Here is a 12,937-nt window from a genome sequence, read left to right as displayed (position 1 = left end):
GGTAAAAACTTAGTTTTAACGAATTTGATTAGTCATAACTTTGGCCTATAACCACCATGGTTCGCTCTTCATAATCATAAAAATATAGCATTAAATTTAGTTAAGCCGTTGTCGGCTTTTATGCGAACAATAACAAAACAGCGATCCTGATGCGCATTATGTGCAGGTTGATTTAAATGATCCCACTCTTAAATTGTAAGCTTTCGTTAAACATGTTTCACAGACTTATTTTCTACCAAACCAACCTCATATTCACGTAATATGACGATTAACGTAAAATGCGGTGTAGAAGTTATTTAACTTACTCATTTGGGTGTACGAGTATAAAAGGTGTATATTTTTGAATAAATACGCCTTAAAATAATGCTACTCTGGGCTACATGGATTTAGAAGAACAATTGCTACGATGCGATTTTGCATTATTTTATAATTGATTAAAGCAATGTTTAATGTGTACAGTAAAGTCATTATAATGTTAAAAGAGTAATATACATTATTGTGATACTCATATTTTTTTTANCGTGCTGTCAAACCTACACTAGCAAGGAGATCGGGCTGAAACTATAGCTACAAGCTATCCAAGGATGGTACTATAGAATGTCACCTCAAGGTAGGCCTAGTGGCGTCATCTCTTGGTTAGGCCGGAAACTTATCAATCCACCCTCGTATAAAAGGTGTATATTTTTGAATAAATACGCCTTAAAATAATGCTACTCTGGGCTACATGGATTTAGAAGAACAATTGCTACGATGCGATTTTGCATTATTTTATAATTGATTAAAGCAATGTTTAATGTGTACAGTAAAGTCATTATAATGTTAAAAGAGTAATATACATTATTGTGATACTCATATTTTTTTTATCGTTATTTTGGCATATTTTGTCGTTTGTTAGAATTATCGATTGCTTTATTTAATTATTCAATAATAAGTTCGACCAAGTGCGCAACTAATCAAAACTAATTGCTATACAGTAACTGTGCAATCCAGGTCAACCAGGGTACGTTCTGGTGGTACGCTGACAAAAGTCGTTCTTGCACGCGCATGACGTCATTTCGGGATGGAATACAAAGAGAAGTTGTTGAAAGTAGACTAGTTTTATACTATTCTGTTACGTGTGAACCACAATAAAAGGCGTGTGCGATCGTCAAGCTCTTTGTGAATATGAAAGGTTTCTTAAAGTGTTACAATTTATAAACTATAATAAGCCTTTATCTACAGTTTTAAAAATAAAGGAAAGTTCGTCCTAAAATGCTAAGTAATATGTATTCTCAATACTATTATAAGTTATGGTATAAGGTAACAATTAGCAATCTGCATCGTGACTTAAAAGGCAGCCCGCTGTTTAAGTCATGATATAGATGTATTTTACTGCTAAGTTAAATAACATATTGTTATGCCCTATTACTTGAATTGTAAGTCAGCAAATACTTTTTTAAGCACACCCCAATGCAAAATGTTATTGCGCCTAAAAGTTTGAGCTTACAGGACGCTGCAATGAAGTAAGCGTAAGTATCACCATTTCCCATCTCGAAATGATATTACATCGATATTGAATATGCGTAATAACAATTTATCGTGTAGTGTACTTTAATTTAAAATTATTTGTTACCGATTAAATGAATATTGTACAAAAAATGAAAACATTAAAAAATAAATGCGACATGAGGCTTAATTTATGTAACAATAAGCGCCTGTGTATAATTGCCTTTTTTTGTCATTTTTATTAATTGCTGTGTAGTACACTAAACAGAATCTTGTAAAAAGAACATTCTATGCAGTTTTACATTTTACATCTACATTTTGTATACACATCATTTTGCATTAATAATTCTCTTCATCGTAGGATGAACTTGTTTGATAAAGTAAGAACACGAAAATCCTCGTCTGGAAAAGCGTTCAAAATTAAGTAGCTTCGCTTTATAAAAGGACTTCCGAAGGAAGAAGGTCTTTAACACGACCCAAGCTTTCAAAGTTTTATGGCAGTTTATATATTCGATATTTAAATTTAGCTTACATGGGCTGCCTATAAACACCGAAGCTGCATTAAATTGGCACTTACGCACTTAAAGCTATTCTGACGTTTTCACCCTATAAAAAAGATTAAATGGGTAACACGTATACATGACTTGAATTAATCAATTCTCAATGCGAATTGAAAACCAATCTAGCAGTGTAACTTTTTTTGGTCAATGCGCTAAAATAAGGTTTAACTTATAGGTAAAATTTGTTGTATATTTAGTTACAGTTTTAACCGTCCTTTCTCCTACTTTCCAAGCAACTTCTGCAATTCTTGAAACGCGTTTGTTAACGTGAACATAAAATGTCAATAAAATTTAATGTCAAGTTGACTGATTTTGCCGGAGCACCATAAGAAAGTTAAAAAATGAATACTTTTGTAAAATCTATAAATAAAGAAGGCACTAAACGTTAGTAAATAAACAACATCTAACTCACCCTTATTATTCGAATGTTTTGTTATTAACAAGATACAGCGATACAATCCACAAATATTTCATGATATTAGTTCTTCCAAGTTTACTAATTTGTATTTTACAGTACAGAATTATTTCTGAACGCATCAATTCTTATTAAATCTAACTGTTGCGAATCTTTCAATATTATTATATATCTACTGCTTTCTACCGCCTTTATTTTTTGATACAGAGAATAGAAGACTGGTAATCAAATAAATAAAAAAAAAAAAAGAATCACCCCAATCTACTTCAATGTCCTAAGACTGGTTGGACACGCAAAACTGGAACATTCCACATCCCTAACTATTTCCGAATCTAAGCCTACCTCAACTCCTCTTAACTGCTGTTTCTGCCTCTAATATGTCTCTGACTAGCCCTTCATACCTGAGAAGGTGTCCTACCAACTTATCTCGTCAATTTCTTATTGACTTCTATAGAGCCCTCTATTCGACTATTCTTTCTAATACCTCTTCATTTCTAACTTTTTCTATCCACAGTAACCTCATTATTCGCCTATAACACCACATTTCGAACGCTTTAACATTTTCGTTTCCGTCGCGCCCACCGCCCATGTTTCGCACCCGTGCAATGTCGCATTCCAAACAAACACCTTTAACAATCTTTTTCAAATTTTTATTGAAGGCGACTCGACCCTGCGCTATCCTCTACATGAGAGTTCGCAGTGTTTGCAGAGGGGGTTCGCGAAAATAATATTGTAATGGCGGATTTTTTAAAACGCCATTAAAATCGAAACCAAAAAAAAAAAAACAAACANAGGCTTAATTTATGTAACAATAAGCGCCTGTGTATAATTGCCTTTTTTTGTCATTTTTATTAATTGCTGTGTAGTACACTAAACAGAATCTTGTAAAAAGAACATTCTATGCAGTTTTACATTTTACATCTACATTTTGTATACACATCATTTTGCATTAATAATTCTCTTCATCGTAGGATGAACTTGTTTGATAAAGTAAGAACACGAAAATCCTCGTCTGGAAAAGCGTTCAAAATTAAGTAGCTTCGCTTTATAAAAGGACTTCCGACTTCCGACTGCAAAATAATATATTCTATCAAATTTTATTGCTTTTTTTATATATGTCATTAACGACTACATAGGGGGTTCGTCAAATTTTTTCGGACCTTTCTTTCGGTTCGCGAGGAAAAACGGGTTGGGAAACACTGCTCTAAATAATATCCATCCTCCTTCCATCCATCTGACTTTCTAAATACCAAAAAACAGCCACTTCTTCTAATTTATTGTCTCCTATCCTTATATTCTCTCTTTTCCTGCTTTTTCTTCCCTTGCATACCAGTATTTTTTTTACTTTTATTTATTTTCATATAATATACTCTTTTGTCAATACGACATTCAAAATATGCATAAAATTGGTTTCGAAAATACTTAATTAAGCCATCAAAGTGGATATGTTCTGAGTATTTTACGCGAAAATGAATGACCGATTTTTTAACGAATATGTTCCAACAATTGAATACGAAACCATCAATAATTGGTGGAAGGCAATGAATTTTAATGCGTTAATGCTAATTTGTTACAGCGTAACGTTGTTTTCAAACACAAACTTCTACTGATCTCCTGGATGTATTATGTGTAGGTGTATATTTATATATTCATTTTTTACTGGAAAAACTAGCGTTAGTATGCATTTAATTTTACGTTCGTATCGCTGAGATTATGGAAACTCCAACTGTAATACAACAAGTTTTGCAATAAAAACTTTTATTATTAAATTAAAATCACGTTCCTGAAGTGAAGTAATATAGGTAGCTGGATAAAATTTCTAGAAAGTAGATACATGTTTCACACTCTCGAATAGAAAATTAAATGAGAATCTGAAGTCACAAATAATATCACAAAATTACATACACACTCTGTCGCGCTTGGATTACCTGTTGGATAGCAAATATCGATTGAACGTTTGTTTTAAAGTGAAGTACTCTTATTCGGATTCTTTGGCATTTTGACAAAATGTGAACAACACCCATAATTGACGTCCTCAGGATTCCTCTACTGAATAACGAATGCTAAAAGGTTGTTTAGCTTTCCTATCTAGATTTTTTTGTACAAATTTTAGTATTAATGCAACGATCTAATCTAACAAATAAATAACATATGAGCAAAAAAATACCGAACAAATTCTACAGTGATGCTGGCAATCTTCAGTTGATTATTGAGTGCAGCGTTGCGGAACGTATTTCTCTACCAGGTCCGGAATTAAATTTACCTGTACTTTCAACTGTTTTTCTCAAAAACTTTTCAACATACTTACTTAACTTTTATGTTTTATAGTGCTCACACAACCTCGGCACTTATTTCTGTTACACCCTGTATAGGACCCGTCCGATATAAACCTATAGATAGGTTATGAATTAAAACGGATTTTTGTAAATTAGGTTAATTAAAAATTAATAATTAGCAGTTTAGTTAAAGCATATTACCAACAAACAATGTAATTTTTTATGTGGTGACATAATAGGACACAATAATGGTGTACAGCTTGACAAGAATAGGAAGAAGTTCCAGTTAGCAACGTTTATGCGAAGAAGAAAAACAAAGAAAGTATTCGGAGGAAGAAAGATAGCAGAATAAGGAAGATTTCTGGCAACTCTTCTCTAAACATGGAGAAGGGACCCACGTAAATTGCTAACTAAATTGTCGACTGCTTTAAAATAGTTGATTATTCAGAGCATTGCTTCATATGTGTACTACATTTTAGACAATAAATTATGACAGTTGTATTAAAGAATTAGTATTAATAGAAACCTATCGATAGACGCTTACGTCGGTTGTTAAGCTTTAAGCCCGTATAAAAAGTAAAATTGGGTCAAACCGGTGCGCGGCAAATGGAATTAGGCGTCACAGTATGAACCCAAATATTTGCATTGTGGGATTTCAGCTAAAATCCATTCATCTAAAGCAGGCGCTGGAAAATGCCCTTTCAACACAAATGCAAAAGGCGCTTCACCGCAACACTGCCATAAATTAATGCTACTGTAAATATTTACCACAATAAACCCGTCTGCCATTAACGACGACTCAATTTTGTTTGGAATGCTTTTGGGCTTAAAATGTACCTAACGCATTTCCTTCACTACATTTGCCATTCAGTGAGGTTGAGCACACAAAAAAGTATTTATTCAAATTTTCTTTAATTCCTACTGTGCTTTAATATGATTATACGAATAAATGATAACTAAAACTTCAAACTTCAGAAATTCGAAAAAGGTTGTTAAAGCTGTACGTTTGAAGCGCTGCGCTGTACGGGTGCGAAACATGGACAGTGGGCGCGGAGGAAAATAAAAGGTTAGAAGCGTTCGAAATGTGGTGTTACCGGCGAATGATGAGGATACCGTGGTTAGAGAAGGTTAGAAATGAAGAGTGTTAGAAAGAATAGGAGAACAGAGGACACTATGGAAGTTAATAAGAAATAGACGAGTTAGGTTAGTACGACACTTTCTCAGGCATGAAGGTCTAGTTAGAGACATATTAGAGGCAGAAATGGGAATTAGGTAGCTACAACCTCTATGCGTGGAATGGATGGTCTAAATCTTCATTAAAGCATGCGATACGACGATTCATGACCATTTCGGAAGCCTATCACTAACCAAAAAGCTGCTGTACTGTAAAATTAACCAGGGGTAGAGGTAGACCTAGATTAGATGACCGTTCGCAAATCATCATCATCATAAGGACTGACGACCTTATGATGATGATGATGATGAAAACTTTTGGCACAATTTTTTTAAATTTATTATTAAAGGAGGGATATCAAACTCATTCCACTTGAAACGTAATGTGCTGCAGAAAGCTACCGTATTTTGCCCGGGATTACCGCTGGAGTTCATACCGCCCGGGGCAAGTCATGAATTTGACACCTGTTTTCTTCTTTATACATATAAAATGAAAATGCTTTTCTTTCGCCGAAGGGTTCAACCAATATGAAAATTGTTGTGTCAAATGCAAATTTCATAACACAGGCAAAATTTGTGAAAATGATTTCTTACGATGGAACGATGAATGCTTGTAGTTAGTACCTACTTATGTTAAACGAATTTAAACAATCAACTTGCCTTTTTGCTTTGTGTTTTTCTTTTTTATAGATCCTATAAAACAAACAATGCTTATTTTTAAGTACATAAGTAAACCTAGTTACTTATTTAGCTTGAGACAATGAAACATCTTGAATGAACCTCATTCTTTTGGACAAAAGTGGCATGTTTTCAAAAGGACAATCGGTTCGGGACCCTGCATGCGACCTATTTCTTCAAAGCATGTGTAGGTTGTGATTTTCCTTTAATGGAAATAGATAATTTTGCCTCTAGTCAGGAAATAGCCGGGTGGGACAATGAAGTAACTTGATTTAATTTCGCAATTTAGGAAAAAGATAAAAGTTGTATATTTTCTTATAAATACCGACAAGAGCCTAGAGGCAGTGTAAAATTTAATGTTATAGTTGTTGTTTTATTTAAATTCTTCTTCACAATTACAAAAATATTTACAACTACCACATAATTAACAAGTGTAGGGTAGCTAAGAAACAGTGGATTGATAGGATGTGTAAAGAAGTAGAAGAAAAGTTTGTAGTAGTTAAAACTGATGAGGCTTATAATATAATTAAAAGGAATTTTAGAGAAGTAGGGTACAGTAGTAATAATGTAAGAAACGAGGCAGGGGTCATTTTGATAAAAAATGAGGAAAAGGCAGATAGGAGGAAAGAATATTTAGAGAAGCTATACTCAGGCCATGAGTTAGGAGATATATTAAAGAAGGAGGATAGTGTGGAGATAGATGAGCTAAGTTACTCCATAATGAGAGAAGAGTTCGATGTTGCATTAAAAAACCTAAAGAATAATAAGGCGCCAGGTGTAGATGGAATACAAAGGGAAATTCTAAAACATGTAGGACAAGAGGTTAGAAATCGTATGTTTAAGCTAGTTAGTAACATTTACGAGACGGAGGAAGTCCCAGAGAATTATAAATGGAACGTGATTGTAACCATACCTACAAAGAGAGGCGTGGATAGGTGCGAGACATTTAGAACAATTAGCTTAACTTTCCATGCGTCAAAAACCTTAACTAGAATTATACAGAGGATGATGAAAGAAAGGGCGGAGGAACTATTAGGGGAAGATGCATTTGGGTTTTGAATAAATATACGAACGCGGGAGGCCATTCTAGCTTTACGGGTAACAATAGGGGAAACGATAGAAAAAGGAAAGATTCCGTAAATAGGATTTGTAGATTTAGAAAAACCTTTGACAATGTTAAATGGGACAAGATGTTAAATATAAATTAAAATGTAGGAATGAGTTACGAAGATAGAAGAGTGATACTTAGTTTGTATAAAGAGCAACAGGCAGTTATAGAGCTGGAGCAGCAACGTAGAAAAGTAAATATTAGAAAGGGAGTCAGACAGGGACGTACTAGTAGTAGTCACCGCTACATTTTAATCTATACATGGAAGACGCGATTAACATCATTAATGATAGTACAACTGTAGGGATAGATATACAGGGCCAAAAAATTAGTATGCTTAGATTTGCAGATGATATAGCAGTATTGGCATCTAGCAAGGAGGAGTTAGAGATAGCTTTAAATAAAATAGATGCGGTACTGACAGATTAGTACTGTATGAAAATAAATAAAAGTAAAACTAAAATACTGCTATACAAGGGAAGGATAGAGCGAATATAAAGATAAGAGACGAAAAATTAGAACAAGTGGCCTATTTTAGGTATCTAGGAAGTCAGATAAGTCAAAACGGAAGGAGTAGTATGTTTGGAGCGAGGCGATGTATAGATACGAAACATGGAGGGTGAGCGCGGCGCAAAAGAAAAGGTTAGAAGCGTTCGAAATGTGGTGTTAGAGGCTAATGATCAGGATACCGTGGATAGAGAAGGTTAGAAATGAAGAGGTATTAGAAACAATCGGTGAAGAGAGAAATCTATGGAAGTCAATAAGGAATAGGAGAGATAGGTTAGTGGGACGCCTTCTTTGGTATAAAGGTCTTGTCAGAGACATATTAGAGACATAAAGGGTAGTCTTTTTCCAACTGTGCTGTTAAGACAGCAGGTAAAAGTTGGTCTGTGTTCTGTCGGAGCTGTCTGCCACGCGCTGATGAGATCCAAAAAGATCGAAATCGCGATCCGCGTCTGGCAGTTTCGACAGAACACAGACCACTTCGAATTATTTTATTCGATTATGGTAACGTGCCTATCACGTAGTGGTTAGCTACGCCGGGATTCGTTTCAGCAAGTAGATATCCATATATTTAAATGGACCTTATTGGAGCATACGTAATCCTCAAATGTAGCTACGACGCGCTGATGAGATCCAAAAAGATCGAAATCGCGATCCGCGTCTGGCAGTTTCGACAGAACACAGACCACTTCGAATTATTTTATTCGATTATGGTAACGTGATGAGATCCAGAAAGATCGAAACCGCGATTCGCTTCTGGCAGTTTCGACAGAATACGGACCACTTCGAGTTATTTTATTGGATTATGGTAACGTGCCTATCACGTTGAGGTTGGCTACGTCGGGATTCGTTTTCAGCAAGTAGATATCCACACAAGTGGACCTTGTTGGAGCATACGTAATCCTAAAATGTCGCACCGTACTACAGATGGCGTTTACCGCGCCATTTGTGGTATTTTCTGTCTTGTAGGTACTTTAGTAGCGTCAAAGTTCCTAATTTCGCGCATGAGCGTAATCGCTGGTAATGTAATACTTCTTGAGGCACAGAACTGAAAACGTATATTACCAACAAAAATATGTCGTCGTTCCTACGTTTGCTTGTCTAGCTAAGTATGTTAATTTCTAAGAGGTCATTTTAAACACAATAGGCACCGTAGAACAATTTGCTTCGAGTAGGTTAACAAAGTGGCAGATGCGAAACACACTCGGCGCCTCGTCTTTCTTGGTGTATATATTTTAGTCGGGTAGTTACCACGGTTCCCATGAGAAACACAAACAGTTGCTTAGAATAAATCCACTTTCTCGGAATAAATGAGGTTCAGAGGGTCTCATTTAGCAAGCAAATCAAGCAGAATCCGTTCCGATAGAAATAGGCACAAACAACGTTAAATTCGGTCAGGATCTTTGGGATTTGTCTCAATTAAACCCATCCGCTAAACTTAGAACCAAATGGTTTTAAATGATAAGAAAAGCCACGCGACTTCGGTAAAGTAAAAAAACAAAAGTTCGCACATCTATAGGAACAACAGTGTGGCGAAATAATCGTAATAATATTAATATGGTATACGTATTTTTTACATTTCAATTTCATACTTATCTAACTTGACATATGCATGTTTCGTAAGCACTCGGATATTTTCAGAAATTTTTGGCCGGCAACATACCTGCGACTTACTTACCGCGCTGTAATTTTGCCACAGAATATTGTTTTTCTTTCAATGTAAAATCCATTAATAGTAATCGGTACCGTATATACGAGGGTGGATTGATAAGTTTCCGGCCTAACCAAGAGATGACGCCACTAGGCCTACCTTGAGGTGACATTCTATAATACCATCCTTGGATAGCTTGTAGCTATAGTTTCAGCCCGATCTCCTTGCTAGTGTAGGTTTGACAGCACGCTGAACTGTGGTTTTCGTAAAAATGGAAAAGCAGGAAAATCGTGCTGTCATCAAATACTTTTATTTGAAGGGGTTAACGCCGAAGGAAATTAAAAAAGAGATGGACTCAACACTGGGGACATCCTCCCCGTCATATTCAACCGTTAAGCAGTGGGTTTCCGAGTTTAAAAAGGGTCGTGTGAGCACCTCTGATGGGCCTCGCTCAGGACGCCCCGTTGAGGTCACAACTCCAGATATGATCGAAAAAATTCATCAAATAGTGCTGGGAGACCGCAGATTGAAAGTGCGTGAGATAGCTGAGACCTGTAAGATGTCATATGAACGTGTGCAACATATTTTGCACCAACATTTGCATATGGAAAAGCTCTGTGCAAGATGGGTGCCGCGTTTGCTAACAGTCGACCAAAAATTGATTCGAAAAAACATTTCTACCGCAAATTTGTCATTGTATAAGCGTAATCCAAGCGAATTTTTGCGTCGATTCGTAACCGTTGACGAAACGTGGGTCCACCACTACACTCCTGAAACCAAAGAACAGTCTAAACAGTGGATTGGACCAGGGGAACCAACTCCAAAGAAGGCAAAAACAATTTTTTCGGCGAACAAGGTTATGGCTACTGTTTTTTGGGATGCAAGAGGTATTATATACATTGATTACCTTGCAAAGGGTAATACTATCACTGGTCAATACTACGCAGACTTATTGCAACGTTTGAGCCACGAGGTGAAAATTAAACGACCTCATCTGGCGAAGAAAAAAATCTTGTTTCATCACGATAACGCACCAGCGCACACGTCAATCGTTGCGACGGCTAAAATCAACGATCTAAAGTTTGAATTGATGCCGCACCCTCCTTACTCTCCAGACCTAGCCCCGAGTGACTATTTTCTGTTCCCTAATCTCAAAAAATGGCTTGGCGGTAAGAGATTTGCGGACAATGAAGAAGTAATCGAAGCTGTAAATGGTTATTTTGAGGAGCTTGACGAATCAGTCTATAGAGATGGCATTAATAGACTGGAACACCGCTATGAGAAATGTATCAGCCTTGGAGGAGATTATGTTGAGAAATAAAAAAAAAAAATTTTTAAAAACCTTGTTTTTCTTGGTCAGGCCGGAAACTTATCAATCCACCCTCGTACATATATATTATGCGAAAATAGTTAAGTGTAATCGAAATTGTGTGCGCAGCATACGTAGTTAAAAAGGCGGAAACAAAGGACGATGTTCGGCTTATTCCCCAAAAATTATTCGTTGCAGTATAAGGGCAGTATATAGGCAATTTTGTGGAAATAACCCGAAAATTTTACCTCATTTAGAATATCAGGACCTATTGGCTTGCGTCTGCTCAGTTTTACTTTTGCACAAAAAAAATAAAACGAGGCTTGCCAATTAAGTTTCGGGAATTTGTCAATAAAAAACAAACAGATTAAGTCGAATAAAATAATTCGAAGTGGTCGGTATTCCGTCGAAACTGCCAGGCGCGGATCGCGATTTCGATCTTTGTGGATCTCATCAGCGCGTCGCAGACAACTCAAACCAACTTTTACCTGTTGTCTTAACATCGCAGTTTAGAAAATACCACAAATGGCGTGGTAAACGACATCTGTAGTACGATGCTACATTTTAGGATTACGTATGCTCCAACAAGGTCCATTTAAAATTTGGATATCTACTTGCTGAAACGAATCCCGAATAAAATATTCGATTATGGTAACGTGCCTATCACGTAGTGGTTAGCTACGCCAGGATTCGTTTCAGCAAGTAGATATCCATATATTTAAATTGACCTTGTTGGAGCATACGTAATCCTAAAATGTAGCATGTACTACAGATGGTTTGTGGTATTTTCTAAAACAGATTAAGCTTTTTATAAAATATTATAATCGGCCTTCACAATAGTCTCTGTTTAACTCCACACAATGATTCCAACCTTGTTAAAGGTGTATGTCTGCGATACGTGGACCGGGGGTGCGGCGAAAAAGAAAAAATTAGAAACGTTCGAAATGTGGTGTAACAAGCGAATTATGAGGACACCGTAAATAGCAAGGGTTTAAAACTGAGGAGGTATTACATAGAGTAGCAGAATAGAAAACGCTTTGGAAGTCAATATGAAATAGGCAAGATAGATTGATCGGATACCTTCTGAGGCATGAAGGACTAGTCAGAGACATATTAGAAGCAGGAAGAGGAGTAGAGGTAGAGCTAGATTAGATTACTGTTCACGAATAGTTAAGAACATGAATATTCTTATTTTAGAGAAATACAATACTCAGGAGAGTAAAGAGTGGAGATGGTTGTTCAACCAGTTTTAAGACTGACGACTTTGTGATGATGACTCGATTTGTTCAGGTGATAGGACTAAGATGTAAAGATAACACGAAAACAGTAAACTATTTAATGTACAAACAAAAGAAATGGAAGACTAGAAATAAAATATGAAATTGGAGCGTAAGGTTACAATTTTGAGATAGATAAAACGAAGACTTGATCAGAACTAACTTTAGTGTTTGAAAAGAGCTTGCAAAACGGGCGATAAGGAGAAGTTGTGAAGAAATAAGTTAATCAAAGTGGGGAACCAATAAGATACTAGTGAAATCTGGAAATTCCGTTTAGAAGAAATACTGAGAATTTAAGTTTGAACCCAAATCGCCGAAGAAATCCATCATAAAATTGCAATTAGGAAAAGTAAGGATTATAGATTTCATGCAGTTGGTATACAGAGTTGAATTGTTAAAAGGGATGATAGGAAAGTATGTAGGTAATTAAATAGTCATTTAAGCGAAGAATAGAAACAGAGCAAAAGTATAGAATTAGAATTATAATTATATATATATATG

General features: G+C 35.8%; 1 protein-coding gene across 1 annotated transcript in view; it reads left to right on the top strand.

Moving 5' to 3' along the window:
• Positions 1 to 12,937, top strand: part of LOC108737455 (lachesin-like) — a gene marked incomplete at its 3' end in the record, with an annotated part of 362,784 nt that overhangs the window by 290,381 nt on the left and 59,466 nt on the right. The gene's annotated exons all lie outside the window — the stretch shown is intronic.

The sequence above is a fragment of the Agrilus planipennis genome, unplaced genomic scaffold, assembly GCF_000699045.2.
Source record: "Agrilus planipennis isolate EAB-ADULT unplaced genomic scaffold, Apla_2.0 scaffold45, whole genome shotgun sequence".
Lineage (NCBI taxonomy): Eukaryota > Metazoa > Arthropoda > Insecta > Coleoptera > Buprestidae > Agrilus > Agrilus planipennis.
This window is presented reverse-complemented; position numbering and strand designations above follow the sequence as displayed.